The following is a 22,928-nucleotide window of genomic DNA, read 5'->3' on the forward strand; positions in this document are numbered from 1 at the left end:
TTTGTTCTAGTCTAGGAGCTATATATAGCATTTTTCCAACCCCGTATAAATGTACTATGCTAGAGTTATATTGTTAATTGACTAAGAACATTTATACAGAACCTACCTCTGATATTTGCTTCACTTTACATTGCTTAGCTTGTGAACAATAACATTTTCCAAAGTTAGGCCCCGGCATCTGTAACACCACCAAGTTACAAGATGATGATGTGGAAATCCTTGCCAGTTGTTTAAACATTAGGGTTACTGCAGTTGGCAATGAGTGTAAACCTTGGCAAAGAGGTGCATTTTATATCACTTCCTGAATGTGGCCAGGCCATAGCTTGACTACCAAAGGCAAGGCTCAGAATACCCTCACTCTAGCTCTGGGAAACATCACTTTTGGGGCAGTTAGCTAAGTGTTGCAGATGAGCGGGTCCAAGAGGGAGAAGTGGTCTCTGTAGCTTCAGGCTCTTATACAGAATTACTTTACTTTTCAAGGCTGGCAAAAAAGCAGCATTGGCTGAAAAGGAAGTTGAAGACTCGTTTTCCAACAGGAAAGAATTGCAGCAGCTGAGGAATGCCTCCGGGATCTCCATGAAAGAACAGTGTGAGCTGAAGATTAACCTTGGGAGGAGCATTGCACTACAGGGATGGAGGGAATGCCATGCCCAAATCAGGTATGTGGGTTGGAATGACACCCAGAGAGCCAGTCTAATTTAGTGAGACTGGGCTAGATGCTGAAAGGCAAACTCTGCTTGGATATCTTCTGTGGCAATTTCAATGTCAGATCAATCTGGATTGAGGGAGTTGGATAGAGATTACGGTGGCTAGTGCCAGAGAACAGCTTGTTCTCTTATCTTGCTGAGATCACTGTGTGTAGGTTAGTCAAAGAGGAAACAGTTCTTTATTGTCACTGTACCTGAAACAAAAGTAGTACAATATATAATATGAGAAGACTAAAATATGTCAAGCTCTTCTGGCTGTACCTCACCACAGATATCTGTAAACCAAGTAACAACCAGGGCTGTGTAAAATCTGTCTGTGTGTGTGTGTGTCTGTGTGTGTGTATGAGAACATTCAAGCCTGTGTCCCTCTCCCATCAGGAACGTTACACCGACTGGGTCTTGTATTCGTAGGTCAGTGAAAAAGTGGATGATATAAGTGCACTTGTAAAATTGCCCAGTTTATTGCACTAAAGTAGAGAACGTAACAGCACATCAGGGGGAAAAAATCAATATCTCATACATTAATATGGAGGATTTTCATTGGGTATAGGCATTGAGGTAATAGTGGTGATGTAGCTAAAATATTACAGCAACTCATGGCATTAATGGTATTTGGCATGGAGATTGGTAAAGGTGACCCCATAGCATATGTTTTCCTGATGAGATGACTGCCTCTGCAAACACAGAAAAATGCTATAAAGCCAGGCTTTGAATATTTAGTCAGCTATTTGAAATTTTAAAATAAATTGTTCACACTGAAAAAATTTCCTTTGGATTTTCAGCTTGCATACACGTAAAACAGGTTGTGCAGTGCACTCAGCTGAGCAGTAAAGTAACTGACCTTTTTTTCTCTGCACTTGAGCCAAATCTTCTGAATGTTCAACACTAGCATTATGAAAATCACTTATTTCCACAGTGGCAGAGGGACTGACTCCACTGCTTGAAAAATGCACTGGCTTATGTTTCTCCGAAAAAATTGGTAAGAGAACTCTCATTTGTTAGCCTGGATCATGCGGGATTCGCATATGCCATGTATGTTGGATCACACAATTGGACTTGTGTTTTATTTTTTCCCTTGACACTTTATTCAGCACTGAAAAAATCAGATTCTCTGAAGGATGAAATGCATGTTTGCTGGGGATGGAAGAAAGAGGGGATAGTAAGCATCATGCTGTGCAAAAGAAGAAAGGGGCACTTGGAAGCACAAAATCGGAGTTTCTTCATGTAATTCAGGCTTATAAAGGTTTTTTTATGTGATCATTGTAAATGAGCCCACTCTAGTGTATTAACTGGGCCTGTTCTTAAGAAAAAGGTGGCTGCAAAATTCAGAATTCTAAATTGGAAAGTTTTCAGTTCAAAAATAGCCATTTAGTTGAATTTGGTAAAAATGAGCGTTGAAATTGCATATAATGAAATGGTGACATTTTAATGTGAAATTCACACATTGCTATTAACTGGCAGCCAGATTCTGGCCTGACATGAACCAACCTGACATGAACCAATTCAATTAGATTTAGTGCTAATCAGGGCAGAATTTGACTCCATGTTTTTGAATGTACATGAATATGTCCCGGTGATTCTGATATTTATTATCTATCCTGCTCTGCAGTTGACAAATTCATTTCCACCCTTTTAGCTGGGTATAGGGAACATGAACTGCCTTTTGAGCCTCCATTCTAGTAATACTCTGTAATCCTAAAAAGAAAAGTCAGAGGTAGAAAGACATTTGTTGCCTGCTATTTGAAATCCCCCAAGTCCTTGTTAGTATCTGCAACCATTAGCTATAGTTCAAAGATGCATGAAAATCTAATTTTCTCTCTTTCATCATCATGAAAGACAATCTACTGAGGATGCAGCTAGCAGTTATGTGTTTCTTTTATGAGTTTGTGGAGAACAGCAGTTTGGACTTTAAGACTTTTACCTGTCACTGGTAATGTAGCTTTCTGTACAGAGCTAGGTGTAGTCTTCTCTTTAACTTTTTGACCTCTTAAAGGTGTACAGTAGCTCTTACAACTGCATCAAATTCCTGATTTCCCAGACTTCTGGAGGTGTGGTTCAGCAAAGCACTTAGGATATGTTTGACTTTAAGCAGGAGCTTATGTCCACCCTTATTCAGCAAAATACTTCAGTCCCATTGACTTTTTACATGTAAGCACATTGTTATGCTTATAAGAAGCACACAGGATCTTTTTCAGGGAAAAAGGCAATATGCTGCGTTTATTGAAAATACAACAGTTAGCATATGCATTCAATTACACAACACACACACACAAGTCCTGCAGATGGTCTTTATAGTTACCAGTCTGTCATAGCTTGAGTCAATCTAATGGCCAGATAGATTGGGCACGAGTGAGGAGCTGGGCTCTGTCAGTCACGATCCGATGCTCCAAGGCTTTGCAGGACTGAGCCCAGAGTTCTATGGCAAAACACCCCAGCTTTATACTTGTAAATTTCCACTTTAGTCTATGGATTTTGCAATGTTATTCTGTAATCGTTAGTCCTTAAGTGGTGTTAATCTTGGGGTTTTCCGCGGTTATCTCTTATTTGTTGTCTCGCCTTTGGGGGTGTTTGCCTCACCTGTGAGGTTGTCAATGCTGCTAACTCATTTTAGCATCAGACACAATGGATATTTTCTGATTATTTCTTGCTGTCTCTCCAAGTCTCTTACGTCTTCTGGACCATCTGGACATTTGTGATAGCTTTCACACTCATCCTTAACCATGCACACATCCTTTACTCACACCAAACAATTTTACAGAGAATTTCAGTCAGGATTACATTTTAGACAAGGTTATATGGTTACTAAAGGGATTACAAAGGAACCTCACAAAACTTCATTTGCAATGCAGATAAGAAACAAGACCTTATAGCAAATACTGTGATGAAAACCTATCCTAAAATAAAAAGTGACCATAATCATCCATAAGGACTGTTCTGGTCTGTTCCTACCTTAACATTAGTTCAGACACAGACAGCCTGTCTGATGCATTTCTACCAATGTCCCAGAGGGTCATTCCATTGACTATTCAAAAAGGGAGGCTGGCAGGATGAAATCAAATCATACATTAATACATACTACATTATTATAACTGTCAATCATTATAACCTCTAATTCAAATATAAAATCCTACTCCTACAACATGCTTTACTGAATAGGGATGGACAGTGCTTAATTTGTAATGAAAGAGGTGCTGGGGCTCAAGCAATTGGGTGCCAGGGCTCCAGCCATTTTTTTTACATTCATAACTGGCGCGGCAGGTGCCAGGGCTATGAACTGCTAAACCTAGAAGTGCTGGGGCTCAGCCCTGGCAAGCCCTGGCACAAATTAAGCACTGGGGATGGAAATAAGCACATGCTTAAATACCTAGCAGAATGGAGGCTCGAGAGGAGCATCCAATATTTAAAAAGTAAGAGGCAGTGGGACCAATCCTCCTCCTGAGGACGTGTGGGAAAGGAGCTCTGACGGCCAAAAGCAATTTGAAGTCAGCCTTCAGAGAGAGGGATGCTCAGGCAGCACACTTCAGCCTGCTGGGTTTCAATTCAAAGGTCAATTTTATTTTGAGAAAACTGTGCCATTGAGATGTTTTAGCTCCTGTGCAGCTTTTGAAAAATTTTGTTCAATGTTAGAATGGGCAGTGGTCGGGGAATCTGGACTTCGCAGGGTTACCTGCTTTCTTGTTGACTTTCTTTTTGTAGAGCGAGCCGGGACAGACAAATGCCCACACTTCAGACTATGACCAGGAGCCTGGGAGTCCCATCAGGTAAGGGAACAGAAGGCCTTCGTGACTGATTGGTATGTCTGGGGATTGAACTAGATACTCTGGTAGGTGTTTCTCATCCCTCGTTTGAAAAATTAGTGAGTTTTCCACTGTAATGGAGGTCAAGAAAGTTTGTTTCAGACAACGACAGGACATCACTGGCCATCTGCATTTTGCTTCCAGGATGGAGGCTTCTGGTTGTGCCTTTATTGCATGGTTGGCAGAAGTCAGGACAGGCGCTACTGTTAGGGTGAGCAAGAAGATGAGAGAGGATCTAAAGGTTTGGGACATGTTATTGTCAGAACATAATGGGCTATCTTGTGGCATGAAGAGTGCTTTTGGTTGCTAGATGCCGATTTGCAGGTCCACTCAGACATAGCAGGTGGCTTGGGATTTGGAGTGTACTTTCAAGGAGAGTGGTGTGTGCTCAGGGATGGAGGAATGGAACATGAAAGGCATTACCAAAGACATCACGTTTCTGCAATATTTCTGCATTCTAATGGCTGTCACTATTTGGGGTAGGATAAGCAGGTTTGCTTCTGGAGTGACAGCACAATAGTGGTACAGATTGCCTCATTAGCAGATTGTAAGTTATTTGTATTGCAGAGCCTGCAGGTGGATCAATATCAGGAACCAGTATCACAAACCAAAAAAGGATCCAACGTTGATGCTTCAAGCCATGTGATCAACATCCAAGGTTTCCTACTTGGACTGATGGAAAATTCTTTTGCACCACAGGTGTTCTGAACTAACACAGCAGGTGTTTGCACCACAGGTGTTCAGAATTCCTGGATTTTAATATGTGTCAGGGCCTACCCCACGTATGGCCTATCCCAAAATCACACATACTTCAGTCTGTGGTATAGTTAGTGCACCTTGGGGCGGGTGTCATTGACAATTGCAGGTCAATTAGCAGGCAATTCCTGCAGTGCATAGGCAGTAAGATTTCCCAATCCTTGTGCCAGATAGTTGTTGGTCATGTTTAAAGGGCCCCAGGGTAGATTCCAGGAAACCAGTTGTGACCGAATGTACCCCTGTATTCACACTTTACACACTATTGTAATAATCTTTGTACAATGTATGCCTTGCAAGGTACCATCTGAAAACTCATAATTTACGGTCATTATTGTCCTGATAAAATGTGTGTGGCAATATTGTATGTGAAACTATAAAATTCCACTGTATGGTGGTATTAACACATGTTCCAAACTGAGGTTGGCAAACATGTCTGTCTCCAAAAAAGGGAATGTGTGCTCTGCTTAATTTGCATTTCATCAGTGTACACAGTAATGAAGCAGGGAGGGAAACAAAGGAAGCTCAGACAAGTGAGGGGGGGAAAACTGCAGGGAATATCCTTTCCCGTAGATTTTTGTCTCCTCTTATCCAGCTAGAAATGTTTTTCAAGAGGGGGACTGAAACTGTGAAAAGGAGGAACAAACACTTCAAGGCACCTCCCGCCTCTTTCTGCCCATTGATTCAATGCAACTGAAGGGACAAAGCAAGCAGCCATTGGATTGTGGAGGGTGAGAGGGTGGAGTGATAACCTAAGAAGTTTGGTCAGTAAGACTGCTGAAAGCATGCTGATTTTCCTGTTTATTCTAATAAGCAGAGGTGCTATCAAGATGAAATTGACCAGGTGTGGAAGGAACTGAACTGGGAGATTAGTAATTATATTACCACAAAAGGGGTGCAGTGACTTCCCATTCAAGATCTAAGTACATCTCCATAGATGGATTGTCTGTTAGAGAAGATGGAGCATATTTATCCAACATGGGGGTCAGACATTTTCTTGAAGGACCTATGACAAGGTGTAGATGTTCAGGTTGACTGCTGCCATACCCTGGGTAGCTACCAGTGCAATGGGTGGGTTAAGAAAGGGGCTGCTTGGGCACGGGGCCCTGAGCACGACATTGCATGGTGTGGGGATATGCCTCCATATCTTGCACAGTGTAGGGCTACCTTCATCTCCTCTCTCCTATTTACAGTGAGGATAGGGGTAATGGTTTGGGACTCTGTCTTCCTGCGAGGGTCAGGGCAGGCCTGGAGGCATAAAGGACATTGCCCTTATACCCATCATCTGAATCTCCAGCCATTGATGCCACACTGGAATGGCCCTGCTGTGTAGTTTGGGGAATGGTTTCATTTGGTTAATAGTTGAAAGTTTCAGCCTCTGTATTTAACCATTTACTCTGATGTGTGTGTTTCCTTGCTTCCATGGCTGCATCAGTAAACATCAAACCATGCTGAATAGTGATGGGCTTAAGTGCTTTGCTGGATCATGACCTTAAAAGAGTGGTTTTTGGATTGTAGATCAGGGACAACTGCTTGTGCAGAGAGCCCTTCCTGATGGTCTGCAGAATGTAATATTTGAGAATCAAGAAAGAGTGGGAGATAGGAGCCAAGGAAAGTCCATGAGAAGACTTTTCTTTTATGAAGCAGTTAAAAGAATTAATCCTCTTCTCTAGTGCTTTTCCTCATCCAGTCAGTTTCAGGGGGTCTTAATAACAGTTGTCAGTTAATTAACTTACACATTTTTGTTTATAAATTTGTGTGTGTGGAGGGGTGTTTCTATTTATATCTGTGTTCATTCTATACACAGTATATAACTGTGTGTGTGCAGGGAATATTTGGCATACTTATGATCTAGTTATTGTACCTAAATGACCTTGCTTTGAATATGCTATGAATGTATTCCAACCCCAGGTTAATTTAAATAATACCATAGTTTTGGAAAAGGAATTGAGTTCCATGAGATTTTCTTTATCAGTGTTTCCCATCTGGCTTGCTGTTACAAGCATTTAATCCTGTGTTTGCTGCCAATGTTTCCCAGAAAGCATGATAATTGCTTGGAATTTGTATGAACAGTTCCAGTCTGGTGCACAATTAGGGATGCACTATAAAATTTTCATTGCTCGATTTAGTTGAAATTATAAGATGGATGGAGAACAATAATGACCATAGTTGTAGCCTATAAAAATGACTACTAGAAATTTGTGAGAGAGAGAACTTAATGTTGGCGGCTGCTTCTTCTTTTTTTTTTTTTTACTCCAACCTCCCCCCCCCCCAAAGTAATAGATTTTTTTTAACTCAGGTTGGCATTTTGTGACTTTCATGCCCCTTTTTCCTCCCCTGGAGTTTGTACATCTGAATCTGGATGCTTGTGTGTGTGTCCACTGGAGCAGAGGGGAAGGAGTTTTGAGCCTATGAAAACGTGGAATCTCTCTTTTCCCCCTTTCAAAAAATGGTTCATGGTCTCATTTTGTTGACCCATGCACCAGTGGCCCAGAGAGGCATATGTTCAGTAATGATTGGCATCAATGTCCTATAAAGACTGGCAGATTAATCAATGGGAAATTCCTTGCACATGAGTGGCAGATCTGTCTTTCTAATGAACCACATGTGTTTCCTGCCACAGAGAGGACTGATACTCCTGCTTCTTCTCTTATTTGCTTCCTTAACCTCTATGGTTTCACAAAATTGAAAGGGATTAAGACACATTTGCCACTAAAGTGAAAAGGAATTGTAATATTAATACCATACAACTTGGAGAATTTCCAGTTTTCTAATGAACTTACTTGTTTTTAATTTACAGGCAAAATTGCCACCTTGCTGGCGGATTTGGGTATGCACAGAGCTTTAATGGTTGAGCAAAAGTGTATTGAAAATTTCACCTGCCTTTTGGAAGGAGTAGTGTGTGCTTCCCCTAGCAGCTGCTGACATGTGAATCGGGATGCTGGAGTATAGAAGGGGTTCCAGACATGGCATTTAGTGTGTGGAGTGCTGTGTGGCACCCTAGATAACCCCACAGTCTAATAATTAAGGGAGCTCTATACTGGTCTTGTGTTTGACTCGTGTATGGGGGTGCCTGTGGCTTGGGATGGGGCAGGCTCCCTGTACCCATTCCTTCTCAAAACCCAGTCCAGTACACCCATGCAGGAGCAGCCCAAATTGGTCCTGTATATCTGAAACCACTCTGGCATCTGCAAGTGCGAACAAAACTTCAGAGCCAGAAAGTAGATACAAACATGATCAATACAGACAAGTGAAAGTAAGTCAGCCTGCTGTTGCAGCCGCAGTGGTGATAAGACTTGGGATTTTTGCTGCAGCCTGTGCCAGTGTTAAGCCTTTTATGTTTCTTTCTCTGTAATGTAAAAGAATGAGGTTTGTTTTCATGTAGTTACATGCAAGATACTGATTTGGTGCTCATTATGTAAATAATTTACCCATTAAACTACAGTATTAAAGATCTGTCTTTTGGGCTATAAGGGGTATATATTTTACATTTCTTCTGAGTGCTAAATGAGTGTACAATATGCTCCTAAGGAAGTTATTAAACCTAAGTAATTGAATAAAGCTGGTGCTCTTTTACAGTCAACAAAAGTTAATTGTTGTTACCTAATGCATATTTTCATTGATAACAGTCTCTCCTAACATGAATAATGCTATCAAAGGATCTTTCCTTATTCAAATGATTTTGAAAATATCTATCCATTAAGTGTAACTTTTCCCTTGAAAGAGTAATAAATAAATCAACTCTTTGTCTGGACACCTGCACATTCATTTTATCTGAAGAATCAGTTTGTGCTGATGGTTTTCAACTGGGCTAAGTAGGGGAGAGGTTGAGACGTGGGAAATGCAGGGCTAAATATTTGTATTATTGGTCATCCTAGACGTTCAGCGTATATTTTCCCCTGTATGTGCAAAAGCAAGGATGATGGGGCTTTCACTGATGGGTTTTATAACTTTTTCTAAATTTATTTTAATGAGACATACAGAAGTGACAACCCTGAAGACTGAGGGCCAGATTCTGGGCCCTGGGTCCGTCCTTTTGTGCCTCTCTGTCGATATCTTCAGATAGACAGTAGGGGAGAAATACTATACAGCCAAGAGCTGGCTCTATAACCCCTCCATTCTTCCCACCAGGCACAGGGGACATTCTTGAGCTGTCCAGGAAATAAGGGGTAGAGCTGGAGTGTGCTGGAGTCATCTTTCTGTTGTATTCTAGCAATTGTGGCTCATCCAGACCCAGCAATCTAGCCCTGAATTCCTTTATCCACACAACCAGTAGAGCAGTGCAGACTTCATCACAAGGCCCCATCAATGGACCTGAAACATGACCTAAATGGGTGTAATAGAATGCTAAATTGTGTTATACCATTCAGCCAGTATGTGGCGCTGTGTGTAACATACCTTATTTAAGCTAACCTTACTCATACTTGGCAAAGCATTAATAATCTTATGGAAGACACATCTCTGGTGTATCATTCTGAGAAGGAAGGTCCGCAGACAGTCCATATCTAATACAGAAGCCTGACCTGCTAGTAGCAGCCCTGCAACCTACTGTGTACAAGGAGTATATGACAATGGATGATGTCTAGGGGTCAGAGAATAGGTCTTACTCTATGCCTGGAGTTTATGGCCTTTTTCTTCGGGTTGCTAGTGACAATACCAAGCAGTGCCAATTCTGGAGGAAGTTTTGGGGCTTTGGTGAAAGTTTTGCCTGAGTAAGGAGTGCAGAACACGCTCTGAAAGGAGTTGGATGGTTTTAATAACCAAAATGATTTAGGAATATAATTCTATATTACCCTTCACTATAAGTGTATAAGTTATCACAGGGGATGGCAAAGGAGTGTTTACACTTGGCGAGTAACATAATTAATGACAAATTCAACTTGAAATTAGAAAACATTATGTGATGGTTAGGATAACAGGGAGTTGAAGAGTTTGCCTGTTGAAATAGTTACGGCATCAACTCCATGGATTTGGCCTTGATAATCTTACATTTACATGAGCTTTTCATCATAGAGGATACCAAAACATTTTACAAACTTTATAAACTGATACACAGAGTGTGCACAGAGATAATTCCATCCACCACTGAAAGGCAATGACTTGGAAAATGGAGGGAAATGTGGTAAAACTGTAATAGCACACAGCAACACCACACAGTATTTTAGAACAGGATGTTAATAATCTCTTTTCCAAGTTAAGTTGTAGCTAAAGAGAATGTAATTCATTTACAAGTAATTTAATGACCCTTTCTTCTTGGAAAAGCACTGTGAGAAATTTAATGCCCTGCAGAGCAAATGAGACCTGAGTGTTTAAGCTCTCTTCCAAGGACAACACAGAGAGAACCTCCTAGAATCAAATTCGTCATCTGTCAGAAGATAAAGGGCTGATTGGATGCTACTGGACTTGACCCTTTGGTACCAGAAAGGCAGGGGTGGGAGGAAGAGGAGGAGCTGCAGAGCTGGGCAAGGTGAGAGGGTTTTTTTAAGTGATGCAATGTGGTGGGATTTGCTCCATCTGGCCCACTTACAATGTGCTAGAAACTGAATCTATGCATTGGTTGTTGAATATATAGTGTTAGGGCTGAATTCTCTGGTTTGCTAAGGGCACTTTGTGCCACATACGCAGTGCAAAGGGGCTTTAAAATAGCTGGAGATGGCCGGTGGAAAGGGGCATTCTGTGGGCAGGGTTTGGGTAGAAGTGAATGTGGTGAAATAAGCCTGACTCTCCATTGACATATAGTCCATGATGGATATTACACCAAAGGTACAGGCTGGAGTCAGCTTCTGCTGCTTTAACTTCCACTGGGGACAGATGATTTAGGATGGGGGAGCAGCAGTTGGCCCTCTGCAGCTGCCACTCTCTGCTATGTCTGAGAATTACTTGAAGATAGTGGAGAATTGGTGTCTTAATCTGAACAGGGGTTTGGGGCCGCTCAGTGGATTGATCCAACTCTGAAGGTAGTTAAAACTGAATGGCAGAGTGGTTAACTAAATAAAATCATGTTACAGAGCTGCAGTAAAATACGCCTAGCACCCTAGGGTCTTGTTATTAAAGTTGTTTGTTAGGAAAAGTTGTCTCTTTTTCCAATCATATATGGGGTATGTTCATGCATCTCACTTTAGTATTGCTGGGGAATTACCTACTCTAGTTCCAGAAGCTGGAATAAGGAAGACCAGTTTTTGTAAATTGCTGGACTTTGCACTAAAAATGTCCCCTTTTCAGTTAACATTGGTCTCTTTTAAAGCTAGACATTCTAGAGAATAAACTGTCTTTCTGGTTTGTGTTCAATCACTTCCCACTTTTTAAATGACAAAAATTTATCCACTCCCAATTATCAGAGAGAAGACCCTAAAACTCTTTTTCATTTGGTAATTGTCCAGGAAGCCCGTAGTATTGTATAAATATGTGGCACATTGAATATACTGGCTATTTAGAGCAATAAAAAAGTTGGTCCCTACGTAGCTCCTTCAAACATATACGTGTGTACCCAAGTAAGTGCACATGCAAAATGTTCAATTGGGTGCACAATGCCGGTATCTGCACGTACAAACAGCTATTTGTGCATGTTATTAGCTGGATGATTAATCCAACGGGATATATTGTGCTGGCTCACTGCTGCATGGGCTGCAGTTCTGTGTTAGTGTAATACCATTGAAATCAACAACATTACACTGGGGCAAAACTAGAGGAATGCGGGGATCATTCAGGCCCTTTGCACACTTTCATGTGTGAGCAAATTTTGTGGGTGCGGTTTAATGTGTATTTTCACAGAAACATTTCTGGATGCAGATGTTTTCCCTGTAGAAACAGCTACAAGTAAAGAATTTTTTTTAAACTTTTTTTCTTTAGCCAGTGGCTTATTGTATGTTATTTCATTTCCCCCCAGGCTATTAAAAAGGAAGAATAGAAGTGGGTTTAAATACAGGCATATTTTATATTGTTTTATATGTAAACTCCTTAATGTGTATGAGGAAAATAAAGAGATTAAGAAGTATTAGAGGTCACTGTTGTTTAACCCACTTTAAATTAGTTTGATCCTTTGGAGAAATGTTGATGACAAGCATCAGATCAACTGAGGCAGTTCTTTTGATGTTGAAGCCTCCTTATGGGCTTTTAGGATAAAGGCAAATTCACTGGTTTCCTACTTCGGTGTAATCCTGAGCTAGTCGTACTTGAACTTTTGTGTTACAAGAAAATGTAATCATGAATTTAAAGCGAGAGCCTTACTCTGAAATTCACGGATACTTTGCTTAAAAGTATATTGACATAATATTCCATCATTGTGTTTCAGTCATTTTGGACTAGAACTTCAGCCCTTGATGTATAGGATGGGCATGAAGGAAGATGGGATTTATTGAAATGTGTGGGGCAAACAGTGCAGTCTTCATATTAAAGTTAGCCCAGTTCTACACTAGAAACCTGTGCTGGTACAGCAATGATAATGAGGGTTGTGACAAACCCCATAGTGCAGACCCAGTTACACTGGCATAAAAGTGTTGTTGCTAGCAGAGCTTATTTTGTTCACCCAGCTGGTATAAGCTATACCAACAAAAACACACTTTTGCCAGTATAACCTGCCTTTATGCTAAGAGGATTTGCCACTATATCTGCTATAGAGGAAGAGTGGTCCAGTGGTTAAGGGCTAGCATAGGATTTGGGAGACTCTGATTCAATTCTATTCTGCCACAGACTTCCTGTGTCACCATCGGCAAGTCATTTAGCTTTTTTTGTGCCTCAGTTGCCCATCTGTAAAACGGGGATAATAGTATTGCCTACCTCACAGGGGCATTGAGGATAAATACATTAGAGATTGTAAAGTGCTCTGAGAACTACTGAAGAAAAGCACTATAGAAGAGCGAGCTATGATTATACAGGTGTAGCTGTATCAGCAAACCTTTCCTAGTGTAAACTGGGCATTAATCAACTTCCTTTAACTGTCTCTGCTATGTAGTAGCACAATAGAGTTTAATTCTCTGCACTGCTCCATACACAATACCACTTGCAATCATACTGCGTTTTCTGTTAGTGTTTTTCCATCATCTAACAATATCAGTCCCTCAAAGTACTAGACAAAATACTAGACAATAATTAGGAGTAGCGAAATGGAGTGATAAAAGAGCCATATTAACTGATGGACACTAAGGATTAGGGTACCACAGTTTGGGGAAGATGATAGCATAGTTTCAGCATAAAAATAATAGAAAGGTAAGCTGTTTCTTCCATGATTTATTTTAAAAATCCAGGGAGGGACAGAGGAGGTTGCTGGGAATTTCCTTGAAAGAGAAAGGGTGTCGAGGCATGCATTTAGTAGCTACACCAGCCAGTCTAGGGAAAGAGCTACAGTTAAGCATGCATAATGCAAGATTAGCATGCTAAGGGCACAGAGCAAGATTCTGGGAGAAGGTGATGTAGTATGGGAGGAGGAACTGCAGAGCCAATAGGGTGACCAAGAGTCCATTTTTTTACTGGAACACCTGGTTGAAAAGGGACCCTGGCAGCTCCAGAGAGCACCGCCAACTGAGTCGTTAAAGGTCCAGTTGGTGGTGCTGTGGTGCTAAGGCAGGCTAGTCTCTACCTGTCCTGGCTCGCACCGCACTGCACCTTGGAAGCGGCCAGCAGGTCCGGCTCCTAAGCCCCATTCGCTGGGAACTGGCCAATGGGAGCTGGGGGGGGGGGTGCCTGCGGGCGAGAACAGCGTGTGCAGCCTGCTGCACCCCCAGCCTAGGACCTGGACCTGCTGGCTGTTACAGGGGCGCGCACAGCATGGTGCCAGGACAGGCAGGCAGCCTGCCTTAGCCCCACTGCACCGCTGAGCAGAAGCTGCCCGAAGTAAACCCATGCCCCAGCCCTGAGCCCCCCCAGAGCACCCTCCTGCACCCCAAACCCCCCAGCCCCACCCCAGAGCCTGTACCCAGAGCCCTCACCCCCCTGCACCCCAACCCCTTGCCCCAGGCCAGAGTCCCCTCCCACACCCTGAACCCCTCATCCCCAGCCCCACCCCAGAGCCTTCACCCACTCCTGCACCTCAACCCGCAGTCCCTTCCCGCACTCTGAATCCCTCGGCCCCTCCCCCCAGCCTGGAGCCTCCTCCTGCACCCCAAACCCCTCATCCCTAGCCCCACCCCAGAGCCCACACCCCCAGCCGGAGCCTTCACCTCCTCCCGCACTCCAACTCCCTGCCCCAGCCCAGTGAACGTGAGTGAGGGTGGGGGAGAGTGAGCCACTGAGAAAGGGGGAATGTAGTGAGTGGGGGGCAGGGCCTTGTGAGGGGGCAGGGCTAGGGTCTTTGGTTTTGTGCCACTAGAAAATTGCCAACCCTAAGAGCCAAGTGAGTAAAGACAGATTTGCAGTCCAGTGGGAGTGCTGCTGGAGCCCTTTGATCTTTGAACTATTCATGATGTGTGCCACTTTAATATCATGTTGGGACTTATGGTTTAAGCATATATGGGAGGTGTAGGCTCAGCGTTATGAGGGCCTATGGGAGCTTGCTGGCATGATATGATTGATAGTTAATGATTGAATGTTAATGATTGATAGTACCAAGTAATACACAGAATGTTGACACAGATAATACAAAAAAGAAGTGTTTACCATCAGTCTGATATTTCTAAGATTCTTATCACTTTGGTAAATAAGTATCGTATTAATCATACTAAACTCTCTTTATGTTTAGGATTTCCAATTGAATTTAAAATTAGAGACAGTCTCCAGGATACTGAAATAAAGTCAGTTTCCTGCAGCACTTTCTGGAACTCTGTTACTTTGTTCCCCAGTATGCTGTGAGCCATGAGCTGACTTCTGCCCTCTTTTTTTGCATGCAGCTCTCATTAAATTCACTCGGACCTGCATGTGTGTATCTGTGCACAAAGCTGCCCCATCTCTTTTAACAAACTCTAATTTTAGATGTGCTGTTTTCAAAACTTTAGTCTTTTGGGAAGGGTGAAAGAAATGACAGCAGAATGTAGTGAATCTGTATCTGCAAAGAAAAGGTCACTAGCAGTTTTGTATGGTAATTGCAGTTTTATTCAGTTGCCTCCTTACTCTCATGTTTGGTTTAAAATGTCTCTGGAATCACCATCTCTTGATTTTTAGTTGATTAATTTGTGGGAGATCATGATGATGATGATGATTTTGTCGGGGGGTGGGGGGAAGTCTTTTAATTTTTGTAAAGAAACATTTTATTATTAGACTTAAACAGAAAGGCAAAAGCCACAAAGCTAGGCTGAAGCATCTTCTAGCACTAGGATTATAATTAGATGGTCTCTGGTGTGTGTGTCTTCCATGAATTCTCAATTGCATAATTTACTGTAAGTATGAGAGGACATGAAAATTAGGAAATGCTGGTCTGACCAAATGAATAATTTTCCCTCTCTAATTTCCTTCAAATTTAAGGGTACTGTAATTCATTCTTACCCAACACTTAGCAAAAAGCAGTGCCCATTTAATCTTTGTAATCCTGCCTTTGAAGCTGCTGCAGCTTTATAATTTTCTATACAAGTAGCAATCACAGCAGTGGTTTTGATTAAATGATTACCCATAGGCCGGCTCTTGAGTGAAATGACAGATGTACTCTGAGAGAGAAGGTGGGTGAGGTGATATTTTGTATTGGCCCAACTTCGGTTGGTGAAAGAGACAAGCTTATAAGGAGCTCTTCTCTGCTAAGATTCAAGAAGACACTGAACTTGGTGAACTTCTTGGGGTGTGAGTTCCAGGTAGCATTATGTACTATTACGAGGAATTATCTGCATCACAAAACATAATGCAATACTTTCTCTGACTAGCTTTTGTTGAAGCGGGAGGAAAAAAGCCTGATGAAGGTCAAACATCTCTTGAGTGCTTATGGCAAGTATGAGTGTGAAATTGTGTGCCCATGTCAGCAAGTGCTGCCTCAGAAAAATCTTGAAGAGTCTGAAGACTTTTCTGCCTTTCTCTGTTGTGATTTAAAGTACTCATCCCCCTCTTTGACAATTTGCCATAATTGTGTGAATCGTGTCAAACCTTATTTTAATAAGAGGCTGACAGCCTGGTGTCTGAAAGGAAATTCTAAGAGATACCAGCATGGGGAATCTCTTTAAATGGTGTTCTTGTTCATGGTTTTTTCCATTAATCTTCAAGTACCATTGTGGACTTTGGTATTGTGTGCAGCAACACCCATAATGATGTCAATGTAAAGTGAAACATTTGCACTGTGAAGCAAAATTGGTGTGAAAAGTTAAGAGAGATGCAGGCTTTATGGAGAGGGGAACATTTTGCATTGTTGCCTTGAATTCGTCTCTGTTTTCCATGAACACAAAAGGCAGTTTTTGCAGGACAAAAAACAAAAACCTATTTTAACAACACGCTTCGTGTGTGTGTGTGCCTTTTTTGTGGAAAGCACTAATTTAATAAATTCCCACAGCTGTACATAATACCCAGAAGTGCTGTCATAACCATGCCGCTGCATCCTGGAATTGTGTTGCATGGGAACTTTGCAGTTTCAGTAGAAATCTGAGATTATTACACAACAAAAAATCATTACAACTGAACGTAGGCAAAATATTCTTGGTGTAGATAGAGGAAAAGTTATTTTGACCCATACTCTGTTTGTTAGAAATGCGCTTCTCAGAAGACTGCCGATTGCAGTCAATTTTCTGTGTGCTGTATTGTATTTCCTCTTCTGGTAATTAGTACAAGTGCAATTGTGGTACATATTTAGTATCAAACTCCCTTTTGGCAATGGCCTCTGCTGCTGTGCATTAGCTTGTTCACCTCATGGCTCCATGCCATGGAGTGGGAAGTTATTGGCCTATGTCAGCAGCTTCAACTTTTGAAAATGGGAAACAGAAGGGAGACACAGTTGAAAAAAGACAGGTATGTCTACACTATGAAATTAGGTCGAATTTATAGAATCTGTTTTTTTAGAAAGTGATATTATACAGTCGATTGTGTCCACACTAAGCGCATTAAGTTGGCGGAGTGCATCCACAGTACCAAGGCTAGCGATGACTTTCGGAGCATTGCACTGTGGGTAGCTATCCCACAGTTCCCGCAGTCTCTGCTGCCCATTGGAATTCTGGGTTGAGCTCCCAATGCCTGACGGGGCAAAAACATTGTCGTGGGTGGTTTTGGGTACATGTCATCAGTTGCCTTTCCCTCTGTGAAAACAATGGCAGACAATCATTTTGCGCCTTTTTTCCGTGTGGGCGCCATATTGCTTTCAGCAGATGGTGCAGTAGGTCTGCAAACCATTGTCATTGAACGACTGCTTCCACTGCCACTCTGCTTTCCTGGTGCTGTGAATCCACCTTGCAGAGTCCTCTATATGACCGTCATCATCCACCGCTTCCACTGCCACTCTGCTCTCCTGCTGTCCTGGTGGTCTCGCAGGTCCTCTATATGACCATCATCATCCACTGCTTCCGCTACAACTCTGTTCAGCTGCTCTTGTCTCACCATACCACAGCAAGCGTGCAACCCACTCAGCTGTTGTGTCCTGGCAGCAGACGGTGCAGTAGGTCTGCAAAACTGGTCATCCAGCCACCACTTCCCCTGCAACTCTACTCTCCTGCAGACACCATACCACGGCAAGCATGGAGCCCACTCAGATCACTGCGGCAGTTATGAGCATTGTAAACACCTCACGCATTATTCTGCAGTATATGCAGAACCAAAACCTACAAAAGCAAGGGAGGAGGTGACAGCAGCACAGTGACGAGAGTGATGAGGACATGGACACAGATTTCAGTCAAAGCACAGGCCCCGGCAATTTGGCCATCCTGGTGGCAATGGGGCAGGTTCATGCCATGGAATGCCGATTCTGGGCCCGGGAAACAAGCACAGATTTGTGGGACCGCATAGAGTTGCAGGTCTGGGATGATTCCCAGTGGCTGCAAAACTTTCGCATGCGTAAGGGCAGTTTCATGCAACTTTGTGACTTGCTTTCTCCTGTCCGGAATCACAAGAATACCAAGATGAGAGCAGCTCTCACAGTTCACAAGCGAGTGGCGATAGCCCTGTGGAAGCTTTCAACACCAGACAGCTACCTGTCAGTCAGGAATCAATTTGGAGTGGGCAAATCTACTGTGGGGGCTGCTGTGATCCAAGTAGCCAATGCAATCCCTGAGCTACTGGTATCAAGGGTAGTGACTCTGGGAAATGTGCTGGTTATAGTGGATGGCTTTGCTGCAATGAGTTTTCTTAACTGTGGTGGGGCAAAAGATGGAACGCATATCCCTATCTTGGGACCGGAGCACCAAGGCAGCCAGTAGATAAACTGAAAGGGGTACTTTTCAATGGTGCTGCAAGCACTGGTGGATCACAAGGGACGTTTCACCAACATCAACATGGGATGGCAGGGAAAGGTACATGACACTCACATCTTCAGGAATTCTGGTCTGTATGAACAGCTATAGCAAGGGACTTACTTTCCAGACCAGAAAATAACCACTGGGGATGTTGAAATGCCTATAGTTATCCTTGGGGACCCAGCCTGTCCCTTAATACCATGGCTCATGAAGCCATACACAGGCACCCTGGACAGTAGTCAGGAGCTGTTCAACTATAGGCTGAACAAGTGCAGAATGGTGGTAGAATGTGCATTTGGATGTTTAAAAGTGCGCTGGCGCAGTTTACTGACTCGGTTAGGCTTCAGCAAAACCAATATTCCCATTGTTATTACTGCTTGCTGTGTGCTCCACAATATCTGTGAGAGTAAGGGGGAGACATTTATGGTGGGCTGAGAAGTTGAGGCAAATCACCTGGCTGCTGATTATGCGCACCCAGACACCAGCGCAATTAGAAAAGCACAGCAGGGTGCGCTACACATCAGAGAAACTTTGAAAACCAGTTTCATGGCTAACCAGGCTACGGCGTGACAGTTCTGTTTGTTTCTCCTTGATGAAAACCCGCCCCTTGGTTCACTCTACTTCCCTGTAAGCCAACCACCCTCCCCCCTTCGATCACTGCTTGCAGAGGCAATAAAGTAATTGTTGTTTCAAATTCATGCATTCTTTATTAATTTGTCACACAAATAGGGGGATAACTGCCAAGGTAGCCCGGGAGGGGCGGCGGAGGAGGGACGCACCGGGTGGCGTGCGGGAGGACGGAAGGACAAGGCCACACTGCACTTCAAAACTTATTGAATGCCAGCCTTCTGTTGCTTGGGCAGTCCTCTGGGGTGGAGTGGTTGGGTCCCCAGAGCTCCCCCTCTCCCCTCCCTGCGTTCTTGGGCGTCTGGGTGAGGAGGCTATGGAACTTGGGGAGGAGGGTGGTTGGTTACACAGGGGCTGCAGAGGTGGTCTGTGGCTTTCCTGCACCTCACCCATACGCCAGATCATATCAGTTTGATCCTCCAGTAGCCTCAGCATTGCATCCTGCCTCCTTTCATCATGCTGCCGCCACCTTTCCTCTTGATCCCGCCACCTCTCCTGTTGCTCCAGCCATCTATCCTCTCGTGTGTCCCTCCTGTCCTCGTGTTCATTTTGTGCTTTCCTGGACTCTGACATTGTCTGCCTCCATGCATTCTGCTGGGCTCTTTCAGTGCGGGAGGACTGCATGAGCTCAGAGAACATTTCATCGCGAGTGCATTTTTTTAGCTTTATCTGCGCTAGCCTCTGGGATGGAGATGCTAGTGGCAGCATTGAAACATTTGCAGCTGCAGGAGGAAGAAAAGGAAGAATAAAATTGAAAAAGACACATTGGCCATTTAAAAGGAGGGGCTCATGTTTTCGGGTTAACATGCAGCACAAACCCAACTAACCCCCCCCCACACACACACCCAATTCTCTGGGATGATTGCTTCACCCCTCTGCATGGCTAACAGCAGGGATGATTTCTTTTCAGCCACAGGCAAACAGGCCAGCAGGAACGGCCACCTCTGAATGTCCCCTTAACAAAATTCCCCTATTTCAACCAGGTGACCATGAATGATATCACTCTCCTGGCGATAACACAGAGAGATAAAGAACAGATGTTGCTTGAATGCCAGCAAACACTGGGACCACATGCTGCCATGCTTTCTTATGCAATGATTCCAGAGTATGTGCTACTGGCCTGGCGTGGTAAAGCGTCCTACCATAGAGGACGCAATAAGGCTGCCCTCCCCAGAAACCTTTTGCAAAGGCTTTGGGAGTACCTCCAGCACAGCTTCATTGAGATGTCCCTGGAGGATTTCCATTCCATCCCTAGACAAGTTAACAGACTTTTCCAGTAGCTGTACTGGCCAAGAATGCATCCCAAGTCTTCAGGGCAAATTAGTCATTAAACACACTTGCTTTTAAACCGTGTATTATATTTACAAAGGTACACTCACCAGAGGTGCCTTCTCCACCTTCAAGGTGCAGGAGTCCGGATTGGGAGGGTATTGGCTCCAGGGTGATAAACAGTTCCTGGCTGTCAGGGAGAACAGTTTTTCCACTTGCCTGGTGTGCGCTATCTTCAACCTCCCCCACCTCATCATCTTCCTTGTCCCCAAAATCCTCATCCCTCTTGAGTGAGATTCCCTTGCAGAAGTGCACATACAGGTGTGAGGTAGTTGTAGGGGCATCCCCGAGAATTGCATGCAGATCATCATAGAAGCGGTATGTCTGGGGCTCTGACCCCGAGCGGGCGTTTGCCTCTGTGGTTTTTTGGTAAGGCTTGCCTGAGCTCCTTAAATTTCACACGGCACTGCTGCAGGTCCCTGTTATAGCCTCTGTCCTTCATGCCCTTGGAGATTTTTTCAAATATTTTGGCATTTTGTCTTTTGGAACGGAGTTCTCATAGCACGGATTTGCCTCCCCATACAGCGATCAGATCCAGTACCTCCGGTTCCATCCATGCTGGAGCTCTTTTGCGATTCTGGGACTCTATGGTCACCTCTGCTGATGAGATCTGCACAGTCACCTGTGCTGATCAGCTTGCCGCAGTGGCCAAACAGGAAATGAAATTCAAAAGTTTGCGGGGCTTTTCCTGTCTACCTGGCCAGTGCATCCGAGTTGAGAGTGCTGTCCAGAGCAGACACAATGGAGCACTCTGGGATAGCCCCCGCATGCCAATACCGTCAAATTACGTCCACACTACCAAGTGCTAATCCCGTCGTCGTGGAGTAGTACAGAAATCGATTTTAAGTTGACAAAAATGGCTTCATTGTGTGGACGGGTGCAGGGTTAAATCTATCTAACTGCTAAATTCGACCTAAACTCATAGTGTAGACCAGGGCAAAGAGTAGACCAAGTGTACTTGCAGGCATACAGCAGGAAAAGACTAGGATTTCAAATAGGTGCGTGGTGTTAGCATTGCTCTTATTGTTGACTAGTTACTTGTGGATATTGTGAAAAGTGTGAGTCTTCAGTGGAATTTAGCTGGACAGAGAGACAGAGTGGCTTGTGGACCAAATGTACCATCTAGATGGATGGTCTGGTAACTGCAATCACTGGTAATACTAACTGTCTGCAGGATTACCTCATATTCAGCCTGTTCCAAAGCCCATTGAATTCACTGGGGTTCCATCAGGCACACATGTACACCCCATTTTCCATCATGACTTATGTCTTTTCACAAGATCATTTAATTGCTATTTTTTGCCATTAGGTGCTAGCAACACTTACCGTTTCTTGAAATTTCTGCTATTGTCTGGATGGCCTCTATTCTTTCTGAAATCACTTATTTAGCTGAAAACACTGTAAAACTAGCACCCTATTTTTGCACAAGAGAGAGACAGGGAATATATGTATCTTCATTAACCGTCTAAGTGGGGGGTCAGCCAAATATGGAGATGTAAGTGGCTGGGTGGTTCTGAGCTGCATGCGTTTATTGGACAACATGTTTTTAACCATAAGTAGGTTATTCCCCTGAACTGTAATTGTGTGCGAGAGAAAGTAAATCACAGGACCTTGCCTCTCCAAAACACAGTGGAACATAAATGCCTCATCAATAAGGGTTAAACAACAAACCCCAAACCACACCTGTTTTTCAGCTGTTACTACAGACAGTTACACAGTTATTCAAGTCCATGATAAAAATATTACTGCAGAACAGTCTAGGTGCCTTGTCTCGGAATGTCAATTGCCACTGAAATTACCATTCACATCACTATACAAATTGGTCCTAATGCAGGAATCGAAAAGCAGAAAGGAACTATGAAGCTTTATGGAGTAAATCACCTGTCACAATTAAGAGGCAAAGGCATTATCAAGTGGGTGTGCACCTATGCCAGAACATTCAGAATTATATTTTACTTATTGATATGTGTTACTCAATGAACTAATTTTCATCCACACTAGTAACTAAGGTTATATTTATCCTATAATGCTGATGACTGGAGACCTGCTAACCAAGATATACAACATATTGGAGTAACTGGGTTTTCTTTAGAGCTGCTATGGTGGGACCTAATGCCTGCTATGTGGCTTGTAAAATTATTTCTCCTGGGATTAATGTGTTAACATTACAAAAAGAGCTTTATTTAATTGTGAATTTTAAGTGAGAGGCAGAGACCCTGGTTTTTTTTTGTTGTTTTTTTTTGTCTTCCTCGGCAGCATGGGGCTCAGGTCAGTTGCTGGTTTAAACTAGAGTAAATGGTGGATTCTCTGTAACTTTAAGTCTTTAAATAATGATTTGAGGACTTCGGTAACTAAACCAGAGATTATGGGTCTATCACAGGAGTGGGTGGGTGAAGTTCTGTGGCCTGCAATGTGCAGGAGGTCAGACTAGA

The 22,928-nt window shown here is 43.2% G+C and overlaps 2 long non-coding RNA genes across 2 annotated transcripts in view; both read left to right on the forward strand.

Annotated features, from left to right (window-relative positions):
* The first annotated feature begins 585 nt into the window (after positions 1 to 585).
* Positions 586 to 4,448, forward strand: LOC141988234 (uncharacterized). The gene is made up of 3 exons (XR_012639705.1): positions 586 to 659; positions 1,624 to 1,686; positions 4,404 to 4,448. It is a non-coding gene; the product is annotated as an uncharacterized LOC141988234 (long non-coding RNA).
* A 6,083-nt stretch (positions 4,449 to 10,531) lies between these two features.
* LOC141988232 (uncharacterized) overlaps positions 10,532 to 22,928 on the forward strand; it is a 275,503-nt gene continuing 263,106 nt past the window's right edge. Inside the window, exon 1 of the long non-coding RNA XR_012639703.1 lies at positions 10,532 to 10,724. This is a non-coding gene — a long non-coding RNA (uncharacterized LOC141988232). The remainder of the gene's footprint in view (positions 10,725 to 22,928) is intronic.

Source organism: Natator depressus, chromosome 5, assembly GCF_965152275.1.
Source record: "Natator depressus isolate rNatDep1 chromosome 5, rNatDep2.hap1, whole genome shotgun sequence".
NCBI classification, from domain to species: Eukaryota; Metazoa; Chordata; order Testudines; family Cheloniidae; genus Natator; species Natator depressus.